The 25,053-nt window shown below is 47.8% G+C and overlaps 1 protein-coding gene across 1 annotated transcript in view; it reads left to right on the top strand.

The window, feature by feature from the left end:
• Positions 1-25,053, top strand: part of SLC9A7 (solute carrier family 9 member A7) — an 889,600-nt gene that overhangs the window by 289,393 nt on the left and 575,154 nt on the right. The window lies entirely within an intron of this gene.

Raw genomic sequence — 25,053 nt, 5'->3', positions numbered from 1 at the left:
GCTCTTCACCTAGTTGGACAAGAGAACACGACGGCAGACGCTATGAGCAGGCAGAGCAGTCTCCCACAAGTGGAATTTAGCTCAGGAAGTCCTTCTAGAGATCTTCACACTTTGGGGAACCCTTCAAGAGGATCTGTTTGCATCCAATGTCAACAGGAAATGCAACCTGTTCTGTTCCAGGGAATTTCCTCAGAGAGAATCTCTCGGGGCTGCGTTTGTGGTGGACTGGGAATTTCCACTCCTGTACACATTTCCACCAGTCCCCGTCATTCCTGTCATCAGGAGGTTCAGGATGTTTGGGAAGTCCATGATCCTGATTGCTCCAGATTGGACCAGGAGGACGTGGTACCCAGAACCTCTAGACATGTCCATCTGCCCTCTGTCACGTCTTCCCCTGAGAGTGAACCTACTCTTACAAGAGGGAGAATGTTTTCTTCATCCAGAAATTGGAACTCTGAACCTTCACTCCTGGTTTCTGAGAGATTAAGATATAATGATTGGGACCTCACAGAAGACATTATGGAGGAGGCACTTTTGGTCAGAAGATCAGCAACAAAAGCACTATACTGCAGGTGGCTACTGTCAAGGGATATCTGGCAGCGTTCTCCATCTTTAAGCACACGCCAGAGCAAGGCTCTTTTTTTAGAATACCAATTGTCATTCAGTTCCTCAAGGGATTGACAAATGTTTTCTCACCTGTCCCTTTTATAGTCCCGGCTTGGGATCTCTACTTGGTACTAATATTTTTGATGGTAGCTTCATTTGAACCTCTCCATTCCTGCTCACTCAGATTATTAACCGTTAAGAAATGTTTTCTAGTAGCCATCACGTCTGCTCGTAGAGTGGTTGAGCTACAAGTATTATCATGTAAACCTCCTTTCACAAGATTTTCCAAGGAGAAGGTAGTCTTGACGGTTCACTCCTTCCTTCCTTCGTAAGGTGGTGTCTGAATTCAATCTGACACAAAAAAATGTGCTTGCCAGAAGTGTACCCACCTCCTCATCCTTCCAAGGAGGAATGTCAGGCAAGATGATCAACTCTGTGTGGTTTACACTGGACACAGACTAGGACAGGCTGTGACTAAACAAACTGTCATGTTGGATTATTCTGTGTATTTCAGAATGTTATTCTATCGCTAGGAAAGATGTCCTGACAATCTAAGGGCACATTCTAAAAGAGGAGTGGCAACAACTTTGCCTCTGCAAAGAGATGTACCAGTGCAGGACATTTGTAATGCTGCAACTTAGTCTTCAATACATACCTTTTCAAAACATTACTGTCTAGACACCTTGTCTGGTCAAGACACTAGGTTTGGGACAGCTGTTTTACATCTCTGGAACTAAATCCACGTGTCCCACCTCCATTTACAAAACTGCTATGGGAGACTATGAAAGATGAGGAATCCGTGGGAGAACACAATCCATTAGAAGAACAAATTACTTACCGGTGGTAATGTTCTTTCTACTGGATGTTCCTCCCACTGATTCCTCATCGCCCACCCAGCCTACCCAGCCTGCCCAGACTGTGGGTGCATTTTTAAGTATTTTCGCTTTCTTTTAATGCTCATGCGGGTTATTAATCCTCGAATTGTCTGTGCAGAAAGGGGGAAAAAGTAGAACTGAGGCAACGGGCGCAGTGCGTGCTAGTTATACCATTGTCAACGTCCCATCCGAGCGCAGGAATGGAAGCTGCTGAGGTTTCCGAAGACTGCATTCAGGATATTGGTATATCAAAGATGAGCAATCCGTGGAAGGAACATCCAGTAGGAAGAACATTACCAGGGGGGTAAGTAATTTGTTCTTCCCAATGTTTGTGCTGGATATAGCAATGCCATGTTATTTAATAGTCATTAATTTGTCGAAGGCTGAAGGGATAATTTGGTCCTGCTCCCTTTCGAACCTGTGTCTTCCATGCTGAAGACAAATAACTGGGGATAGGGCTTCACTTATTTAACTATCTTTCCAGCAAAAACCAGGCTCGGAATCACTATGGTGTCATTTAATTAAAAAAAGGAACTGTTGTGAATTGGGATAAAGGACAGGCTAACCTGTCTAAAGGCTCTGGCAAAAGCTTTAGGACCACATTCGAAACACGAGTTTTGTCAAATAAAAAACAGAAAGTGCAGAATTTGAAAACATCCTGTATAACTGGTATAGTGAGTCTTAAAAATTGAAAACACGACCTAAAGAGATTGTTGGTTTCTTTTTTTGTGCATTTCCATAAAGATGTGTATTCTGCAACTAAAGATGCAGCAGAAGGAAATGTGGACATACATGTATACACCATTCACATATTTTGTGAATGAGGAGGAAATAAAATGTCTGTTGCATGAAATCCAGTAGGAAAGGCAGAAACGAAAGCAGATAGCTTAGTTTTGAGGCACCTGCTCTGGATGTTTAGTGCTAAAATTAACTCTTTGAATGCCAGGACTTCAATTTTACCGCATGTAAATTATGATGTGTGCATATGTCCTAAAGGCACTTGAGGGGTGTCACAAAGTTGAGTAATTTCATAATTTGAGGTAACAATGGACCTCACTTTTTTCAAGGGTTTCTTAACATTTCTCGCCAAAGCAAAAAAAAGACACATAAATGTGTGGGCTTTAGCGGCCCATTACATTGACAAATTCTTGCTATAAATTATAGGTAAAATCTTTGCGGATCACGTTACAGAAATATTAATTTCTTTGATTGGTCCAGACCAAAGTGGTTGAAAAGCTTTAGGAAGGCTTGCCACTGAGTCAGATAAGCTGATAGAAGGAAGTTATCATGCAACAACATTGTTGGATGCTGGACAACGCTTCGATTTCGCTGATTGGAATGTTCTATGGCAAACAATGGTGCAGATTTGTTTTTCACAAATGTTCGTGCATGTGTTTAAGAGCAGCAGCAAAACTATTCTTTAACTGTACAATTTGGAAACGTATATTAGTAGAGGGCGAAGACAAGGGTGTCCAATTATTCTCTTGTTTGCATTATTTATCAAGCCATTGCTGATCAATATCCGGACAGACGGGAGAATGAAGAAGCGCCACAATGTCAGCTCCGCGCAGCTGGTGAGGCATTCATTATTCTCGAACCCTGACCTGAGCGGGCTGCAGGAGGTCATCAATGAATAGTTCCAAGTATCAGGTTGTCAGATCACATTCTCAAAAACAAAGGGTATTTTCTTAAGTGCATTTGCTTAGGCCTTCCCAATGACTTTACAGCAATTACATAACTTAGCTTAGTTATGATTGCTCTTGATATTAAAGATGTGGGTGGATTTAGTGGTGCCCCCTACTTAATCGATTATGGGGGGATGCTAGAGGTGTGGGGAAACTTGCTGTGGTAGCAGCACAGATATCTTTATGATGATCCTATTCCCCTAATTGGCGATTTATTTTTTAATCAAATATTATTAGTACTGCATTAGTATAGACGGCGGGTGTGGAGGGAATTAGCTATTTAGTTGTGTCGAATACTGGAAGATGGGAATTGGCGATGTGCAGCATTACTATTGAGCGGCAGCGCTTTATTATTTGCAGCGACTGGAAAGGCCAGGCTTTATGATTGCACGCTACTCCAACAGGTGGCATCGGCAGACTAGGCAGATCTTCTTTTAGGCAGGCCTGAGGATGAAATGAAGGAAGCCGATTATCAGGGTTTCTTAGCTACGGAGAGAGTTTGGGCTTGGGTAAGCCAACGGATAGGAGCACACCAGTACTACATCAGACTCCGATTTCAACTTCGATATCGGCTTTCACTATTGCCAAAGTCCAGGATTCTAGAAAATAGAACGAAACTGGTATCGGGTATGTAGGTCAATCGATGCACGGACATGGAAATGAATTGGACCATCACCTTCAGTTGGAATCTGACCTGCCTTGTAATACTATTTTTTAAAATGAGTGAAAATCCGAAGTTTCTTAGAGAGGCACATTTAAAAAGGCATATCAAAGACCAAGTTTATATACTGTACTTTATAGTATGGTGGGCCTGTTGGCAAAACAGCACTTTTCGTGGCAATTGTTCCAGGTGTAGAAGGGGCAACAGGGGATTAAGAACGTATGCTTTGGTGATGTGCTGTGGTTCTGAAAATGTGTCAACAAATGGAAAGTAATTTGTCAAAAATGTCTGGAGTAGTTGCTATTCATGTTAGCAAGTAGATGGCTATGCAATGAAGGCAGAAGGGCTTACAAAGAATGGAGGGATGCGAAATAGTTGCTGCTGTTCATTTCTTGCACGACAATGGGTTCATTAATTACGCTGTCATGTGATGAATGGACAAAGAAATTGCCATGTTTTTTAGTCTAAATGGTCCTTGACCTCCCGACCAATGATGAATCAAATGCTGGCATGATAGGATACGGACTTTGAAGAGATTTGTTAAAATTGATTGTGTTGATGAATGTAACGTATAACCTGAATCAATTGCTTGCACTTAAATAAAAAATAATATTGAAAAAGGTGAAGAGTACCATAAAATGAATCCAAAAGAATTGATTGTGAACAACTTTACACCGCGATTTCCCAGCAAATTCTGTGCTAGAGCCTCACATTCAGTCATACATTTCCAAATATAGGCCACAGACTTGTAAAAATTCTAAACTTGCTGTAAAACGATTGTGTTCTAATATAGCTAACTTTACAATTGTAGCTAACCATGTCTAATTCCTAAGAGTTCTTTTCTTCTAAATCTGTCCTCTTTTGTTCTTGCTCCTCCTTTACTTCTGATGCTCAAATAACCTCTGTCTCGTTTGGCTCACGGGCCCTTCATAATCATAGCCATGGTTAATATTAAAGTAGTTCCTCTCAAAACCATATTTTTGTCACGATTATTTCAGCAGAGTGGATCGTGCTTTTAGGGATAACGAGTGGCCTGTGGTGGTGGGAACTCCCTGTGTCCCTGTCTCCTGATGATCCCCCGGTATAAGCTGTTCTCTGCAGGGAATATTAGGGAGTCTTTGGAAGGGTAGGGCAGGCGCGTCTTTCAGCGACAATTGATAGTTCAGGTACTTCTAACCAGGATCACTTAAAGCAGACCTCACAATTTGCACTAGCAATTGGCGAGGATAATTGACACTTGGTGAGTGAGAAGCTGTGCGCATGTTGTGAGTTGAGGGGGCGCGTGACATTCACTGCTTTGCTAGTAGCTCGAGCTGTTGCTCTGCTGAGGTTTTCGAGGAGGAGTACATAAAGGCCAGGTGGTTATGTGCAGGGAATTATTGTAGATAAAGTAAGACACCGAAGGTATTTTGGACCCAGGCACCAGAAAGACTTGTGGAATATGCAGAGGGTTTTAAATGTAATCCTTGCATTCACTGGGAGCCAATGAAGGGATTTCAGGACTGGAGAGATACGATCCCAGGGCTTGAGGCCAAGGACAAGTCTCGCAGTCCTGTTCTGGATTAGTTGTAAAGGGCGGAGTGTGGAGGCAGGTAGATTTGGAAAGAGGCTGTTACAGTAATCCAGTCTGGAGAGAGCCAAAGCTTGGGAGACAGCAAGCTTTTGAGGGAAGGAGAGGAAAGGCAGAGTACCTCTAAGGCGATGCAATAAGAAGTTTGACTTTTTGGAGACGTCAGAGATGTGTGCGGAGAAGGAAAGTGTGGAGTCAAAGATAACCTCGAGGTTCTTAGCCACGCAGGTGGGGGTAGGAGGAGGGCCAAGGGAGGCCGGCGAGAGAGAGAGGAAAGGATGGAGATGGTGTACCAATATGGAGGATCTCAGTCTTGTTGGCATTTAGACGAAGATCATTGGCGGCACACCATTTTGAATGGTGATTAGACAGTCAGAGATGAGGGAAGGAGAGGAGAAGGCTGAAGGAAGCCTGAAAATGAGTTGGGTGTCATCAGCATAGCACTGGAAGGTTGAGCAGAAAATTGAGATGCAGTAGGCAAGAGTTGTCAGGTACTAGTTGAAAAGCCAGGGCGAGAGGTTAGACCCCTGGGGGACACCACAGGTGGAGAGGGAGATAAAAGATAGGAAGGACCCAAGTTGTACCTCGGAGGGTCGATCAGAAAGAAAAGAGGTCAGCCAGGCCAGGCCAGAGCCTGATCAGTGATACCCAGGTTGTCACGGAGACGATTGAGCAGGGTGGTATGGTTGACTGTGTCGAACACAAAGGAGAGATCAAGTGGGATTAGGACAGAGGAAATGTTAGAGTCGAGGTTGGAGAGCAGTTCTTCACGGATGTTCAGGAGAGCAGTTTCCATGCTTCTGGCAGCTCTGAAGCCAGATTGGTGGTCATGGAGGGAGCCAACAGAGTCTGAATGAAGATTAAGCTGACAGATGGCCAGCCTTTCCAGGAGCTTACCCAAAAAGGTAATAGAAATTGGGCAATAGTTTGCTGGACATGATGGATCAGCTGTGGATATCTTGAGGAAAGGATGCACAAGGGAGTGCTTAAGATGGGAGGGGAAAGAGCCAGAAGCAAAGGAGAAGTTGCAGAAATCTGCAAGGGCTAGAGCAAGGGTGTCAATGTGGTCCTTAATGGTATTAGAGGGACAGGGATGGACCTGTTTTGATGAGGTTTTCATAGATCAGACTTGTCTAGCTACCTCATCAGGGGAGAAAAGAGGAAAGGAGGAGAAAGGGGGACGGGGGATAGCTCAGGGGGGTCAGCAAGCCGAGAAGGAGAGGGCGGAGGAGGGGGAGCGGAGGAGAGGGTGGACAGGATGTCCTGGGTTTTAGAGATAAAGTGAGAGGCTGGGGCATTGCAAAGAGCCATGGAGGTGAGAGGAGGGGTGGAGACTGTAGCAGGGTTGGCTAGTTCCTTGTAGATTTTGAAGAGTTTGGCCGAATTGTTAGATGCCGCAGAGATGCGGGCTTGTATGTGGACTCTCTTCTTAGAGCGGACAGCGAGTCGGTATTGCCTTTGGAGCAGGTGGCAGACCAGTTGGTCAGAGGATGAGCAAAAAGCCCTCCATTTCCTCTCCGCCGCCCTACACCTACGTTTAAGTGTAGCTAAGTCAGCGTCATACCAAGAATTGCACTTGGATTTGGACTTCAAACGGATCCTCATGGCGGGGGCAAGAGTATCAAGAGTAGCAAAAATAGGAGTAGAGAAGAGAGAGGGCTGTGTCAGGGTGTGCGTCAGCCTAGGGTGGAGAAGGGGGGAGAAGGTTGCAGCAAAGGCCTCGACTGACGCAAGCTTCATGGGCCGGATATCCGAGAAGGTGGGTGGCAATCTAGGAGTGGAATTGGCTTGGGGGGAGGAGATGGAGAAATGAGAGGAGGCAGTGATCACTCCAGGAGAGAGGAGTGGTAAGGGGGTTAGAGAGGGGGAGGCCGGAGGAGATCAAGACATCAAGTGTGTGACCAGCAGAGTGAGTCGGGCCTGGGGGAAGGTTAGAGAGGGAGAGTGAATCACAGAGGTCATGAAAGAGTGCAGATGAGGGACAGGTAGAGCCAAGATGGATGTTGAGTTCACCAAGGAGGAGTTGTTGAGTGGTTGCAGCCAAGAGGGAAGAGGAGAGGTCAGCCCGCTCAGAGAGAAAAGAGGTGAATTGACCAGGGGGTCGATAGTGAGTAGCAACAGTAAGAGAGTGGCTAGGAGAGAGAGAGAGCCTGCAGACTAGGCATTCAAAAGAGGAGTAAACCTGAGTGAGAATGAGAGAGGCAAGAATACACTCAGGGAAGATCAGGGCTACATCACCTCCAGGCCGGTTGGATTTGGGGACTGAGAGGATCTTGTAGCCGTCGGGGAGGAGAGTGTCAAAACTCTTCACAGAGCTGGCCGTGGTACTCGTCTCGGTGAGACCGAGGACATCAAGGTCAAGTTCCTCTAGGAGGTCACAGATGTCAGAGGAGTGTTTAACAGCCGAGCGAGAGTTGAGAGTGGCAAGATGGAGAAGGTTGCCAGCCTTAAAGAACTTCGGGGAGGGGTACAAATCAGAGGTACACCCTGCGGAGGTGTGGAAGGAGTTTGAGATGGGGCAGAGGAGGAAATGGAGGAGGGCAAGTTAGCCAGGGGAAGAGAGTAGGGGACAGCTGGAGATGAGAGGAAGTTGATGAGGCAGGGTAACCGCCTATCAAAGAGGAGGCGATTAGCCTGAGGCCCTTGCACCATGACAGTACCATTTAGATAGACATTAATGAAGACTCAGGAGGAGTCAAAGAGATCCATATGGACTTCCCAGCAGGTACCACCATAAATGGGAGAGGTGGAGATAGGACAGAGCATACAGATCATATGAGGGGTCCAGAGATCTGGCGAGGGAACCAAAAAAGAGGATGTCAGTGAGAGTTTGTCTGGCAGAGGTGCTGGTATCAGCGATGGGGAGTCCTGGGTTGGAAGCCAGGATAACCTTTTTCAATTTCTTCTTACCAGACTTAGTGAGAAGGGAAGGATAGTTGATAGAGAAGCAGTTGGAATAGATAGGAGAAACAGATAACGCCTTGGGCAGGTAGAGAGAAGAGGCAGTGGGAGAAATATACAAGAACAGAGGTATGGAGCGGTCCTTGGGCTAGCAGGTTACAATTGAGGGCCAAGTAAAATGAAAAACACACCCAGATTTGGTTTACAGAAACACACCCAAATTTGACTTTCCCAAACACATCCAAATATGAATTACAGAAACACACCCAAATTTGACTTTCCCAAACACACCCAAATATGAGTTACAGAAACCCACCCAAATTTGACTTACTAGGCAGTTGCTAAGGCACCAAAAGGTAAAAGAAATGGTGTAGGATTATAGGAGAGTGCTGAGATGAGAGCAAAGAGGGAAGAAAAGTTGGAACAGGAAGAAGGTAGAGTGAAGGTCCATGAAGGGAAATCGAAAGCAGGGATGTCATTTCACCAAAATGCCAGGGGTAGCGGAAGTGACATCACACATCCCTTGACCCCCTGATGACATCCCATGAAGTGATGTCATTTGTCCCCACCCCGAAGTGATATCGTGGGAAGAAATGGAACACGACCTTACACTCGTTGACAAAACAGGAAGTGGCATCACATAGCATTGTACACTACAAAAAATATGGTTACAATATCACTATAATGTGATGTACATTTCATACAAGAATGGATCGCCATATGTATCGTTAAGATCAGTGTGTATAGGCACATATTACCAAATTACTGTGAATGCAAGCAGACGTCCATGACCAAATGATAATGATGTGTTATTATATAGCACTTACGCTTAATCGCTTTTTATAGAAAAAATCAGTGACTCACCCCCTGAATTGTGCCTGAAATAAACCTTTAATGAGTCTAGCAATTATTGTATAGTATTCCAGAAAGACAAATTGGGCCTCATCACGACTTGGGCGGTAACCCTTAAAATCAGCGGTAACGCTCTTAGCGCCGATTGTAAGGGTCTGTTGGATCACGACCCCAAATACCGCCGGCGCCATTACAGCCGGAGCAAGTACAGCCGGCTGTACAAGCGCCGGCCATAACGGCGCCAGGAACCGTTCACGCTAAAACATCACCAATCACGAGTACGGCGTTGGCGCTATTAGCGCCATAAAAGCGGTGGACAATCCGCCGAAAATACCTCCAGCAAAAAGCTGGAGGTAACAGAACACAGGCCACAGCAATAAGGACCCAGGTGGACCCACTGCAAATCAGAGGCCTACAAAGGAGCCACCCATGCACAACACACCCTCCCCAACACCATAACACCAGCAGGAGCAGGGAGGAGACAGCAATAAGGACCCAGGTGGACCCACTGCAAATCAGAGGCCTACAAAGGAGCCACCCATGTACAGCACACCCTCCCCAACACCATGCTGCCATATTGAGCTGGGAGCCTTGGGGTTGACTACGAGCTGCTGCGCCTGAAGCTACAGATGCCAGCCAACCAGGCCAGGCCTCTGGGAGTGCAGGGGTCAGTGGGGATGAGGGAAAGGAGTTGGAGGGCAGCACCAGCAAGGCAGCCAGCCATCCCCAGGGTCAGGCCAACACCCTGGGCCCTGACTGATGGCCAGTTGGTGACAGATCATCGGCTGGACAGGGCGACCATCACCCAGTAGCTGGACACGATCCAGGCTGACATTGGCAGCCGCATAGGCACCAGAACGGCAGTACCTCCCCTAGTGAAGCTCGTGTCTGTGCCACAATTACTTGGGACTGGCAGCTACCAACATACCGTTGACATGATGCATGGAATGGCCCAGTCCACATTCAGTGCCATGCTTGGACAGGTGCCTGATGCACTGTTGAATCATGTGACCGTAGACATTGCATTGCCAGCCACACAGGCACAGTTGCACCAGCTGAAGTGTCAATACAATGCCATTGGCCAAGTCACGAATGTAACAGCAGCCCTGTACTGCACACATGTGGCACATGTACCACCCAGGCACATGAGGCTGCCTACAGAAACCTGAATCAAAACCATTCCCTCAACTTGCAAATGATATCCGACCATACCTTCATCAACCGCTCTGGCCGTTACCCAGGATCCACCCACGACTCCATGGCCCTGCGTAACAGTACCCTGCTGGCGTACATGAAAATGCATCGAGTGCAAAACACATGGCTACTGGGTGGGTACAAATGTATACCATGAAGCATGTCAATCGACAACAGATGGTGCCTGTCACAGAATCCATCATACCCAATAGTCAGCAGGATTACTGCAGCATACACAATCAAGCACCTTGCATGATAAACCACGGACACGTGCCACACAGCAGAACACACCCATGCAGGATGTAAGACATGTGGTGGCACAGTGACATTTGCAAAACCCACCACAATAAACCCACCTGTGTGCGTTACACCATGGCTCTGAACACTGACACAGTACAGAATTCCCAACCTGGCCACCAGACAATGATTCATTTTCAAACCATAAGCTGGCACAACCACAAATGCCCCACACATAAGTAGGCCGAGTAATGACGATGTTCATCCCACTAACACTGTCCCCAAAATGTGCAGGGAAATGCATGGAGAACAATACAGAGCAGTGACCACCAGCAAATGCAACTGTAGCCAAATGGATTTGCAATGACACATGAAGCAGCCACTTCTGTCATGCAGTAGATGGAAGTGCCCCCTTATCCGGCGCCAACTGAATGAGTACTCTTGCATACAGATACATAGGCGTACCAAGTGGAGAGTACCCCATTGATTCAATCGTGCCCGTAGGACAGCACACTCCACAATGTTATAGTCCAAATGATATTCAAGGCTAAATGACACTGATGACAGAGCCCTGTACACCCACTGGACTTACCTTGTCGCCATACCGTCTCCCTCTCCCCTGCAGGTGATTCTGCATATTCCCAGTACACGAGGCACATGACCCCTGTGTGTCACCCACACATGGCGGTGGAGCGGGCATACAACCTTGCCCATGCCCGTACACGTATCTGCGTGGAGAGTGCATTTTGACTGGCGTAGGCACACTTCCGGTGCCTCGACCGTACGGGAGGGGCAATGATGTATGCACCAGAATGAGTTGGCTAAATTGAACTGACATGTGCCATGCTGCACAACATCTGCTGTTGCAGAAATGTGCCACTGCCCCCTGATGCTCATGTGCATCCACCTGAGGATGGTAGTGAGGGCGAGGAAGTGCCGTAATGTGTTGCACATGCACAAAGGATTGGGCTGAGGGAGGGGAGGTTGGCCAGACAGGGATTGATTGATGGATTATATTAGAAATGGGTAATGGGTAAGTCGGAAATAAGTCACTTCCACATTGAATTGCATCAGTGAAAATCACTACTGTCTATGCATTTTGATTTTTCTAACGTGATTTATTTAACATCCAACAATCCCCCCTCCCCCCAATTAACACCCAGCACACAATCCCCCCTCCCCCCAGTGAACACCCAGCACACAATACCCACTCCCCCCAGTGAACACCCAGCACACAATCCCTCCATCCCCCCAGTGAACAACCCCCAACTGTGCAATTGTCTCATCAGGCCAACAACAACGATGCCATGCACCACTAGGATGGGCGCGGACGCTTCCCTCTCCCAGGCCACTCCGGTGTGCGTGCCCTTAGGTGGCGCATGGACCGGCGCCTCGGAGATGGCTCTAGGGACCCTCCGTGGGTGTGGTCGAAGTGGAGGGGCAGAAGCGGTGGCCATGATGTGCTGTCGCATAAGGTTGTTCGAGACTGAGACTGCCTCCGTGAACTCCCGGACTCGTTGGCCAAAGCCTGTCAGGGCAGCGGTGCATTGTTGGACAACTTGGCGTTTGTACGCACATTGTCCCGCACTACGTACTTGGACCCATGCCTGATGGATTGACTGACGGCCTTTATGTGCCTGCTCTGCACCTTTTCCATCGCTTCCACACGGGCCTGTTTGGCCTCAGTGATGTCCAGTCGGCCCATGACTGCTGCCCCAGTGACAAAGGGCTCCCCTGGTGCGTTCAGTGGTGGACCACCACTTGTGTGCTGTCGGTGGGGGGTGCTGCATGGCGACATGCCGACAGCCTAGACTGGGCTGCCTGGCTCAGAGTGCTGCTCCTCTGGGCTCCCATAGGATGGTGTGTCCACATCCAGCTGCGGTGTGCTGCAACGACACACAGGCACATGACGACTCCCTGCATACTATCTGCCTGGGCTTGGCCTTCCCTGGATTGTTGACACCCCTTCACCATCACTACTACTGGGAGAGTGTTGTCCTGCGGCATGATAGCCACGAGGAGGTGTTGCTCCCACGTCGGGCTCCGAGGCAGACCTCTCTCCCTCAGCATCGGGGCTGTGGATGGTGGCTTGGGGTGAGCTGGCGGTCGCCTCCCTGCGGCCATGTGGCTGCCGCTGCTGTCTGGCAGGGCTGCTTTGGGGTGAGGTGGGTGTTGGCCTGGGTTGTGTCCCTTGTGTGCAGCGTTTTTGTGGGGTGCTGGTGGAGGCCCGGTGTTGTGGGCGCGGTGTCGGTGTGGCCTCCTCCCCATCATCTTCGGGCCATTGGGATCAACATGTGCCTGTGGGATACATAGGGGGTGGTTTGAGTTCAATGCCTCATACATTTGTGTGATGCAGGTCATGCCAACAAGTGTGATTGAAGACAGTAACAATGACACATTCAACTTGCATTCTGTTCAGTCGCCATGTGGTGCTTGTTGTGGATGTGCATGGAGGTACACTGCATGGGAATGCGTGGTTGGGGTGGACTGCGCTCAGGCTTTTGTGGGTGTGTTGATGCACACTACAACTCTTGCGGCAGTCCTCACCATCCCGGGGCACACGCCCCACAGCACTGACCCTTTGGGCGATGGATCGCCATATTTGGCCTCTGCGCTGGGCACTGGTTTTCCGCTGCTGCAGCTCATTATGGAATACGAGTGCCTCCTCAACAAGTACCTCGAGCTCCTGATCACTGAACTTGGGTTTCCTCACCCTGTCCAGTGCAGACTTGCCCCTAGTGCGCTCCTGAGACATTTTCCGGCCTTGGATCGTGTGGATGGCTTTCAGTTGCTGTGATATCCGACGGATTGTGATTTCCAAGATGGCCGCCGCTTTATTTCCCATTCCGGCGGTTACGCGTTTACCGCTCGCTAAAAGCACGCGTGCTCATAGCACACGCTATGAGCGCGATATGGCGGTAGCGCACGGTGCGCCGGATTTAAGGGTTCACGCTATTCGCGCTAACGCCATGGACCGGGGCGCGTGCACGATGACCCGTGATCTGGCGGATTATCCGCCGGGGGCCTTGGCGTTAGCGCTAATTAGGTCCGGCGGATAATCCGCCACATTTACCGCCCAAGTTGTGATGAGGCCCAATATTTGGTATTCCTATTCTTTCTTATTTAGGGTCAGTGCTGAAAGTGTTAGACTTGTGACACTCCTGTTCTTATTTTTCTACTTTTTTCAAGGAGCCTGAACAAGAAAGCCAGGCACTCCAGAGGTAAAGCCCCACATGGTGTTGGCCACTGCCCAGGAACTTGCATTTAAACCCCCCCTTTTTTTATTTTTTTAGTTAGAGGTCGCAAGGGAGACCTTGGAGGTCGCAGTTGCAACCTCTAGTGACCCCTAAATGATGTCCCTGATCGAAAGGGCAGGCAGAAGGATAGAACTAACCAATAGAAATTGAAGTAAGACAATCTTGGTAGTCCAGTTTCATAGCTGAGTGAGCTATGAAGTACAGTTTACCTGAGCCCGCCCATATACCTACTCACAGAACCTCTAGCAAACATTATCATCTGAGCTTTGCTTGTCTCTCTCTTTCTCTCTCTGACAAACACACGTGCACACCCAACCCCCCAACTTTCACCGGGTGACCACAAAAAGGATCTTGTGGGATCCTGTCCTGCCCCCCCCCCCAATACCTGCATGTATGTGCGTGTGAAAACTGGTAGCATGCCTTGCATGATGTTATCACAGAGTGTTCCTCCACTGAGGGTTCGACAAGTGTCAGTTGCAGCTGGCTAACCTAGGTGGCTCCATTTACCAATGCACTTAATGTGTTACATAGAACTGAAATAAAAGAAGACTTACGGGGGCACCCAGCCGTCGTCCTTGTAAACAGAGGAAGTACAATTTGGCAATGAGTAGTCTACACGTGACCAGAAGACAATAAACAAAACCCATGTCTGCTGTGGTGGAGGTGGGAGAACAGCCCTCAGCAGGACCCATCAACCAATTTCATGAGACCAGGTAAGGCCAGAAGTTAACGCTGAAGTGGGGCCCGTGGGTGCAGAGGCCTAGAGGCTGTGCAGAACAGTTTGTGGCTGTAAACCCCAATGGTCTCCCAAGTCTGATAAGTAGAGGGATTCCGGGGAGTGCAGGTGCTCAATGGCGCCTACTGGATGGTGTCTGCCGCTGAGAGGTCCGCGGTGAAGACATTATATTGCTCCTCTGTTGTTCAGTGGAAAGCCGCCATGAGTTCTCTGTGAGAGCAGCTAACAACACTATTCATCATGGCCAGAGCTGTGCACAGGCCTCCACCCTCTGAATACATCTATTGGATAACTGCGAAGCTGCCTCGAGAACATAGCGGTGCCGGCGGTCGGAGCGACAACCGCTGGGAATTCAGACCAGCAGGAGGTCCACATGGGTCACTGTTGGCTGGGATGTGATGTCATCAGGTGTGGGCATGAGCCTTGGTGCCCCCAATGTTTGTTGCGTAGTTGCTGATGATGATACAGTCCCAGCGCCGGACACCACCCCCGCAGACCAGGAAAGTATGTGCCAGTAGTTTAGCTATCCCGGAACAATTTGGGAGATGCCTGGTTTTATGGGGAATTAATTTTCGCCATTTTACCAGCTTGCATAGCGATGTGGGGCACTCGGTTGGGACTGTGCAAAGGGGCCCCAATGAGTTTGCGAGTATGATGGAAACCCACACAAGACCGTCAAGCAAATGGCTCACGAGCTAAAAGAGAATCGCGTGTCCAATGTACGTGTGATTCCAAAGCGCCAGAGGCCCCCCTGCATGGTAGAGCGTTCTATGCAGTGTTGATTTGTGCATGTAAAAGCCCTCGGAACATGGCGGCTGAGGGGAGCTGCTGGCAGTGACGAGGGGTCTGTGTGTTTTGCCACTAATACAACTCTGTGCGAATGTGACCCCCGAACTGTGGAACCTACTGCTTGGAATCAGACTGCTTAGTGCGAGGGAGCCATAACTGCTGAACCCATATGCATGCATTAGTAATGGCCGAACCCCAAACCCTCACCCATAATGATAGGCTCACAACTTGTTTCAAGTGTTGGCAATAAAAAGGCTGTAGGATTTTATTGTACAGATATGGGTTATGACAATAACAATATCACATATCGTGATGGTATAATACTTTTGGGCACCGGGTCCTGAGGTTACCGCCTCGGACCCGTGCCGCCACACACGGGCAGGTTCCCGGCTGACCGTGTTCCCCCAAGAGTATGCCCTAGAGACAGCCCCTGTGAGCAAGAGTTGTATTGATTTCCCGAAAGAAATGCTCCATGCCCTGGCTAGGCAGATGGGTGCCGTCATGGAGAAAAAGGTCTGGGTTGCCTAGTGTAATGGGTGGGTGTTTTATGAAACCCAGTCCTCTTGTCATACAGAATCTCTCTATCGTCCTGTTCAGTTTTCTTCTGGATATGTCTATAGATTTGTAGCAATTGGCCCCTAGCCATTTCTTTCTTGGTAAGATGGCTGAGAAGTATATTTCCGTCCCCCTCCAGTTGTCGAGATGCCGGCTAGGGAGGAGCAGATTTCTTCGCATAGGATGCATCTAGCTGTGATAACTAGGTCGTTGCCCCCTAGATGGATGATCAGGAATTCTGGGGGGTCCCTGTATGCCACGAGTTCTGCTAGTGTTTCGTGGACGTCAGCCCAGCATAGACATCTGTATCCCCACCATGAAGTAATGGTGTTTCTGAAAGGTGGCCCTTCTTTGGTCTCTTCTGCCCATCTGCCTGTCCTGAAAACGAATCGGTGGCCAACTATCCATGCTGATTGTAGTGTGGTCCTCGATTCGCCTGTTGTTTCTGTGGTGATGGGAGGTGGGGAAAAGAAAACATTTTTTTTGGGCGGAAGGCTATATAAATTTTGGTCTGATATATCTTTTATAACAGTCTGACTTCCATCCCCCTATGTTTTTTAGTAGTTGCAGTGCTAAACCTCCTTGCCATGCTGCAGTGGTGGCACCTATCCTCAATGAATGAGTGGCGAATTGTTTGGGATCCCACCCTGCTCTGCTGATTGCTTTTATCAGCACTCCTTTAAATTGGTAGCGGCTTAGGGCCGATGCATCCTTGTGGATTAAAAAACTCCCCCCTAATTTGGGTCGTTGCATGTAATAGAGGTTAGTGATGCAAACTGGGCAGTTTGTTGCCTCATCGATGCAACAAATATTGATGGTTCTTTTTACACCCATTTTCGACTGTTGCATTTCTATGTTAACACTCTCCTGCCTCACCCTGATTTCCATGACGCCCAGGCCGTTTGTGGCCTTGGTGCTGGAAGCGATGAGTTCTCCAACCCGGAAAGCCCCGAAATAGGCTAGGAAAAAAGCTGTTTTAAATAACGTTATCTCGAATGGGTGCCAACATATGGCTTCTAAATGGCTTGCTATCTGCACCAGTTTTCTGAAATCAAGGGGTCGGCGGGTGTCCACTTGTGGACCCTCTATTCTGCCCCATCCCTTCATTGCATAAGAGATGAGGGTGTTCTGGGTGGGGTCTGAATCGCCCCGTATTTTTGTAAAGTATGAAATTGCCACCAGGTGTCTTTTTGCCCAATCCCTTTTGAAACCTTGTTCCCGGGCCCATTTTAAAAATACTTCTATATCTTTAATCGTTATAAGTTCCACGTGGTTTACACCTGTGGCCTTAAATACTGTTTGCAAACACTTACTGTATTGTGCTGCAGTGGTGCTTGCCACCGCCCTCTCTGCCATCTCTGTTAGGAAGCCTTTGAGGGTGTTGGCACCCGTTGTTGTTGTGCCTGATTTTTGTTGGGCATCCCGCCCTGGGCTCTCTGGCGCTGGCGTTGATGCCAATGTTTTGCTGGCACCCCTTTTAGAGGTGCCTGCTTTGTGTTGGTCATCCCGGCCTGCACTCTCTGGTGCTGGCGTTGATGCCAATGTGTTGTTGGCACCCGTTTTAGAGGTGCCTGCTTTGTATTGGTCATCCCGGCCTGCACTCTCTGGTGCTGGCGTTGATGCTAATGTGTTGTTGGCACCCGTTTTAGAGATGCCTGGTTTTCGTTGGGCATCCCGGCCTTTGCTCATTGGCGTTGGTGTTAATGCCGTTATTCTTGTCTTCCCATTATTGCCCAGCATTCTGCTGGTATTGGCGTCATCTGTTCTTGGCCGTGCGGTGCTAACTCTCGGAATCTTGTCCACTGGAAACGAGATAAGGCATAAGCAATGTTATTATCTTCCCCTGAAATGTGCTTGGCTTTGAGTAAAATGTTTATTTGTAGTGTGACTTTTGTAATGGCTCGTAATACTTTTAGTACTAGAGGGCATTTCGTAGACCTTCTGTTTATGGAGCCCACTACAGCCATGTTATCGCACCAGATCAAAAGTTCCGTATTCGCTAGTCGCCTGCCCCAGATGTGTACTGTTAGCCAGATGGGGAATATTTCTAGTAGGGTGATGTTTCTTGTCCACCCTGCTGCTTGCCATGAGTTGGCCCAGTGTCCTGCCATCCATTCGGAGTCTAGTATGGCTCCAAACCCCTTGTCCCAGCTGCGTCGGTGTATAGGACCCTGTTTGACTGGGTATTTAAAGGCGTTCGCCAAAGTAAAGACCCATTAAAATCTCTGAGGAATTTTCCCCATGTTTCCAGATCCTGTTTCACCTCTCTGCCTAGCCGGATATGCAAGTGTGGTTTGGTGAGTGATTTCATTTTGAACTCCAGGCTTCTGGAAAATATCCTCCCTTGAGGTATTATTTTGGATGCGAAATTGAGGCTGCCTGCTAAGGATAGTATTTCCTTTACAGTCCCCTTTTCTCTCATTCTCAGGTTTTGTATTTTAGCCAGGAGTTCTGATATTTATGTTTTAGGGATTCTGCAGAGCCCCTTTGCTGAGTCTATTTCGATGCCCAGAAAAAGTATGTTTGTTTCTGGTTTGGTGATTTTTTTCCTTCGCTAGGGGAATTCCCCACTGCGCGGCCATGTGCTCCAGTTTTGCTAAAGCCTGGCCGCATTCCTCGGAGTTTGGTGGCCCTATGACCATGAAATCGTCTAGGTAATGCACTATTTTTGTCCCTGGTCTCTGCTTTAGGAAAGCCCATTGAAAAAAGGAACTGAATTGCTCAAATAGTGCACAGGATACTGCGCACCCCATGGGGAGGCATCTATCTATGTAGAATTTGTTGTTGAAAGTGAAACCTAGCCACTGCTGAGACTCTGGGTGGACCGGCAAGAGTCGAAAAGCAGATTCGATGTCCAGCTTAGCCATCAAGGCGTTACTGCCGCACTCTTTTATGAGCCTTACCGCTTCTTGGAAATGCGTGTAAGATACAGCGGATTCTGTGTGTGGGATGCCGTCATTTAAAGACTGGCCTTTTGGGTAGGATAGGTGGTGGATTAGTCTAATTTTTCCGGGTTCTTTTTTGGGGACCAGGCCTAGTGGAGATATTAAATAGTCCTTTAGGGGCATGGTGTCCCAGGGACCTGCTACCCTGCCCAGTTGCAGTTCTCTCTTGATTTTGGTTTGTACTATCTGGGGGTTGTCCCTGGCTGACTTTAGGTTCATCGGGATGTGTTGTGACCCAGTGCCCTTAAATGGGATGAAAAACCCTTTGGTGAAACCTTACGATATTATCCTGCTGGTTTCCTTGTCGAGGTAGCTGTTGAGGGCGTCCCAAAAATTGCCTGGGTTGATGGGTGTTAGTCCTGGTTCTAAAACTGGGATATCATTCTTTCTTGGCTGGTAGTCTGGTGCAGTTGCTTGCTGCATGGTCGCCGTTGCAGTTTGTGCAGGCGTGTTTTGTACCAGCATTCTTTGCCCCACGTACACTGGTTTTTCCCAAAATTTCTGCATGGGATGTTGGATTTGACAGCCTGCTGTCTGTGGGCCATATTTTTCGCCGCCCAAGGCTGGTTCCTCCGAAAGGGCTGCTCCCCTTTTTTGGATTTATCATTGTCATGGGATTTGCTTACTTGCAAATTTTTGCTATTTTTGGAAGAAGAATGCATGGTATCTTCTTCCTGGGGGGGGGTTCGGCGTTGAGGGTGTATAAATCGTTCTGGACTTCATCCCACTAAATGGCCGGCCTTTCTGACATGCTCCTCCTAAATCTGATGTCGTATTCAAGGCATGTCTTCCCCCTCTGTGTTACTTTTACTTCCCTTATTTTATCAACATATGCCCAGATCTTCCTACCATCCATGGGGAATTTGTCTTCATATATTGTTGCTAAGATGGCAAAAGCCTGTAACCAGTTGTCCCAGTTTTGTTCAACCTGGGCGTTTCTGGCAATAGCTTTTCCTTCTATTTTTTTGGGGTCTCTGAAAGCGTCTTTCCCTTTTGCGCTGTGCTTCTATTAGGGAAAATATTTCTATAAATCCTTTGGCCCATATGGCTTCTTTGATTGTGGTATCAATGTTCCATGCCAGGCATCTTTTGTATCTATTTAATATCTCTTGTTTGGAAAGATTTCATTTTTTGTTCTAATTGTGCATTACAGATTGTTACAATGTCAGTTGTATTGCTGCCGGGTGCCCCTGTCGCGCCCGTGTTGTCTGTGCCTGGCGTTGTCCATGCTTTTAGGGCACCTGTTGGATCAGTTGCTGGAGTTGTGGAAGCGGTTGTATTTATGGCTGTGGACGCTATTGGAAACTGCTGTACTTGTTGTGGCGGGATTGCTATCGGTATCGTTACGGGTGGGTTGACAACCGGTATAGTAGGTTCTATTGCGATGGAGGGGTTTGAGGCCTCAGGTTCCCTTGTGGGCGGCGTCTGTTTCCCCCTTATTTCTACCATTGCTGTAATTCTGCTATATTCTCGCATAATTTTGACAATTTTTTGGTACCTTTTCTGGCGTCTTCGGATATTTTTCTCCTTTTTAATGGTGCAGAAAGCTACTCCTGGCTGGGTGGGCAGGTAATTCCTTCCCTGGGTAGGCCGTACATGTTTTCTCTAACCCATGCCCATCCGTAGTGCTCTGCTGCTTCAATGGCTGCTAGCAATTGTGGTGATTTGGGCTTCTGCGCCGGTGTTGGGGGTGCCCGTGTTTTCCGTTTGGGCCCCATGTTTTTCTATGCCTGTTATAGGAAAAAGAAAAAGGGTTTTATCACAGAGTTAGACCGTTTGTTATCGGTGAGTTCTTTGCGCCTGTTCTATTTGTTGTCCGTGCTGGGTAACTGTTGACTGGTGCCTTCTTGCCTGGGTTTCAGAAAATTGGGCAGCCCCCAGGCTTGATTTTTGGGCAGTCCCCAGGCTTGATTTACTGGATTTAAATAATTGGTTTCCCTGTGAGGTCGCCCTGCAATATTACAGAAACGATTTTAAATCTGCAGTCTTTGGGCCCGCTGAGCTTGGAACTGTGTTCGTCAGCTCTGCATGGCTGTCAAGCAAAGACGAGCTCCCAAGCTGGTTTGTGACACTGCCCAGTTTAAAATTGGCTTGTGTTATCCTGCCCCGTCTGCCTTATAACGCGGGGGTTCCGGTCCACTGTAATAAAATGTATCTCTTCTGGACATGTCTATTTTTCCTCCCTCATAGCCCCAGCGCGGTGGCTCACCTGTAAAGTGTTGAATCGGAAGCCGTCCACTCCGTGCTGTTCGAGTGCCGCTTCTCGTTCGTTCGCACTGGTTTTGGGGATGGTTCTGCAGCACGCGTCTTTGCTGTGTTTTGGACACTCTCGCCGCTCGCTTTTCGTTCTATGCTGAAAATGTTTAAGTTGACAGCGTCCGCGCTGGCCGTTCGGTTGCCGCTTCTTCCTTCATTAAAGCTGCATTGCAAATGCTTTGAACAGTACAATGTTCAGGAAGGAAAAAGACACTGCGATGTACAGCGAACTTCAAGAATTGCTAAAGAAGCAAGAAGATTTGGAAGACACTGAGTAAACAGTGAACCTCCTGTTTGCTTGGGTCCCCGTTCAGGGTCCACAAACAGATTGTGTTTACTCTGAGCATGCTGCTCTCATTTATAGGACCCAGGGAGGCCCTGGGTCTTGGTTGTGTATGTGGTGGGGGCCGCTGTTGTCGCAGCCCCCGGCCGGATAGCCGACTGTCTGAACCCCTGGTGGGGACAGATCTTTGAACCTGGGCCCTGCCCGATGGTTGTTTCCGTATGGCGCTTAGCACCTTGCTGTTTGGAGGAAAGGTGCAATGACTGTTCGCACCTTACCCTTCCGTGGATTTTGTGCTGCCGAGACTGCGTGTCTCTGTAGCTGGGGAGAAGGAGAGGAGCAAGCGCGGGGGGTTGGGGCTGCCCCTCTCCCAGCTGCCGATGGTAACAGCAGTTACCCTGCCTCGCTTGTGGGATGCCTATGCAGCATTGCCCATAATGGTTGAGGGTAGAAAGGGGCCTGTTAGAGACACATACTTAAAGAAACAGTTGTTATTAAAAGTCAAAGTACTTTTAGAACTAATTCACATTTATTATGGCAATAGCGAAAGAGCTTTTAGGAAGCATTAGTGTTCAAGTAATTATTATGATTGATGGCAAAATAATACATGGCAGTGATGTGTATAGTCACTAAATTGTGCACACGAGTGTATAGGTGCACAGCCAGGTGCTGGGCCGAGCGTTTCACCCTTGTGTCGGCTTTCCAGGTGTTATAGTTGTAGCATAAAACCTGGATTTCTATGTTTAATACATTAGTCACTGGAGCAATATTGGGTGAAAGGTGTGCTCTGCGCATGTGCAGGTACTATTCAAGTTATTTAGGTTGTAATGTTGCCATCACAACTTTTATGCAATGCAAAATGGGTAACTTTAGACTTCTGAATATAACTTGCTTCTATTTATGGAATGGGGGGGCGAGGGGGTTGAGAATGTATGTGGATCACGTTCCTAGTCAGGATAGTTTGGCAAACTAACGCCTTAGAGTTTGCAGATATTAGTGTTGCTATATATTCAATATGGAAAAAGTATATTACATGTTTAATGTAGGGATGTACATTGCAGCTCAAGTGTGTCACAGGTCAAAGGTACACAGTATAGGGCGATCTAGAAGTTCAGGTTACAGTGTTGAGGTCATTCACTCTCGTGTTGGCGCTTTTCATCTTTACTTGCATTCTTCCAACTGTTGCTATGACTGAACGTTATGTGTGAAACTATAGATGTGGGTTACTTGGGAAGACGCGTTTGTATCCTTAGCGACCAGCATCCCAGGTCTGTGTAATTATAAAATGCCGGGTTAGAGATGGTGTGCATCCTTTGTGTCCAGTATCATAGGTCTGTGCTAGTTCAAGATGTGGGAGGGTACTATTGTGTATCCTTGCTGGCCATTATCATAGGTCTGTGTTAGTTCAAGATGTGGGAGAGGGCTATTGTGCATTCTTGCTGGCCAGTAGCATTGGTGTACGTTAGTTGAAGATGTGGAAGAGGGCTATTGTGCATTCTTGCTGGCCAGTAGCATAGGTCTGCGTTAGTTCAAGATTTGGGAGGGAGCTATTGTGCATCCTTGCTGGCCAGTGGCATAGGTCTGCGTTACTTCAAGATGTGGGAGGGGGCTATTGTGCATCCTTGATGTCCGGTATCATAGGTCTGCGTTACTTCAAGATGTGGGAGCGGGCTATTGTGCATCCTTGGTATCCAGTAGCATAGGTCTGCGAGAGTTCAAGAGGTTGGTGTCCAGTATCATAGGTCTGCATTAGTTCAGGATGTGGGAGAAGGCTATTGTGCATCCTTGCTGGCCAGTAGCATCGGTCTGCGTTAAATCAAGATGTGGGAGAGGGCTATTGTGCATTCTTGCTGGCCAGTAGCATTGGTGTACGTTAGTTGAAGATGTGGAAGAGGGCTATTGTGCATCCTTGCTGGCCAGTAGCATAGATCTGCGTTAGTTCAAGATGTGGGAGGGGGCTATTGTGCATCCTTGATGTCCGGTATCATAAGTCTGTGTTACTTCAAGATGTGGGAGGGGGCTATTGTGCATCCTTGGTATCCAGTAGCATAGGTCTGCGTGAGTTCAAGAGGTTGGTGTCCAGTATCATAGGTCTGCGTTAGTTCAAGATGTGGGAGAAGGCTATTGTGCATCCTTAGTGTCCGGTATCATAGGTCGTCGTTAGTTCAAGATGTGGGAGTGGGCTATTGTGCATCCTTCGTGTGCAGTATCACATGTCTTCATTAGTTCAAGATGTGGGAGAGGGCTATTGTCCAGTATCATAGGTCTGCGTTATTTCAAGATGTGGGAGAGGGCTATTGGGCATCCTTGGTGTCCAGTATCATAGGTCTCCGCTAGTTCAAGATGTGGAAGGGGGCTATTGTGCATCCTTGGTGTCCAGTAGCATAGGTCTGCGTTAGTTCAAGATGTGGGAGTGGGCTATTATGCATCCTTGGTGTCCAGTGGCATAGGTCTGCGTTAGTTCAAGATATGGGAGGGGGCTATTGTGCATCATTGATGTCTGGTATCATAGGTCTGCGTTATCTCAAGATGTGGGAGAGGGCTATTGTACATCCTTGGTGTCCGGCAGTGCTCCAGATAAGATTTTGAGGTGGGAGTATTTTACGCATGCTTTTTCAAATTCGAGAGTAAATGCAATATAAAGAGAGTAAAAATTAGTTTTCTCCTCTGCAAGAGAGTAAAACGTATCCAACACATACTATCGAATAGTATATTTTAAAGCGCAATATGCAGAGAGGTGATGGAAGTCTTTCTTGAAAGTAACAGCTTCAAAGTTTTACTGCGTTTGTTCAAAGTACATTTTTCTGAACAAATACATTAAAACTTTAACACTGCCAGTTTCGGGGAAAGGCTTCCCTCGCCTCTCAGCCTAACAAAATGCAAGTGCGCACATCCAGGGGTGCACCTTGGCCAAAAAATTGGCGGGGCTAACCCTTCAAATGTTGGGAGGGGCACTAACTTCAGAGACGGTGGAGGAGTGGCAAACTTACTTGTGTAGGGGCATCTAACTACATTACTCTTTGTAATGCGACTATTCCAGTGCAGCTTCAATGTTACAATCAGTTAACTCTATCAATTTAAGTCTGAAACACTCACTTCTTGCAGATCCTGAAGGTCCTAGAAAGTGTGAAAATGGCAGATGGAGTGCAATGAAAGATTCAATATCATAGCATAACAGGACAGTGTGGGGCAGTTCTCTGGACGGCCCAAGCAACTTCAGTGGCTGGGAGCAACAGGGGAGAAAATTTAATGTTGGTTCTACCACAGTCCGCTATACTAGAATCTCTGGTGCACTGACTGGCTGGTGAGACTGTCTGCCTTACAAATCCAGTGTTATGAGACTGGGGGAGGGCCAGTGCAGCAATAATGCAATTCTATACGCCCCATATAGAATTGCATTATTGCTGCACTGTGATGTGCCTGTGTTTAACAGTTAACTGCTCACACACGTTTACTGGAAGACTGGCTCTTCCTATAGGAAGGAGGGGCTCAGGGAGAATCTGTCACACAGTGGCTGAATCCACCTCTTATTGATGTTCAAGCGTCTGCATCACCTGGACGATTTGCAGATTCCACTTGTGAGGCTGCTAGGTCAGACTCTTTGTAATTGCCTAACCTTTGAAGAGATTTACTCCACTGTTAAAGTCAGCT

Source organism: Ambystoma mexicanum, chromosome 7p, assembly GCF_040938575.1.
Source record: "Ambystoma mexicanum isolate Mex_15411 chromosome 7p, UKY_AmexF1_1, whole genome shotgun sequence".
Classification (NCBI taxonomy): Eukaryota; Metazoa; Chordata; class Amphibia; order Caudata; family Ambystomatidae; genus Ambystoma; species Ambystoma mexicanum.
This window is presented reverse-complemented; position numbering and strand designations above follow the sequence as displayed.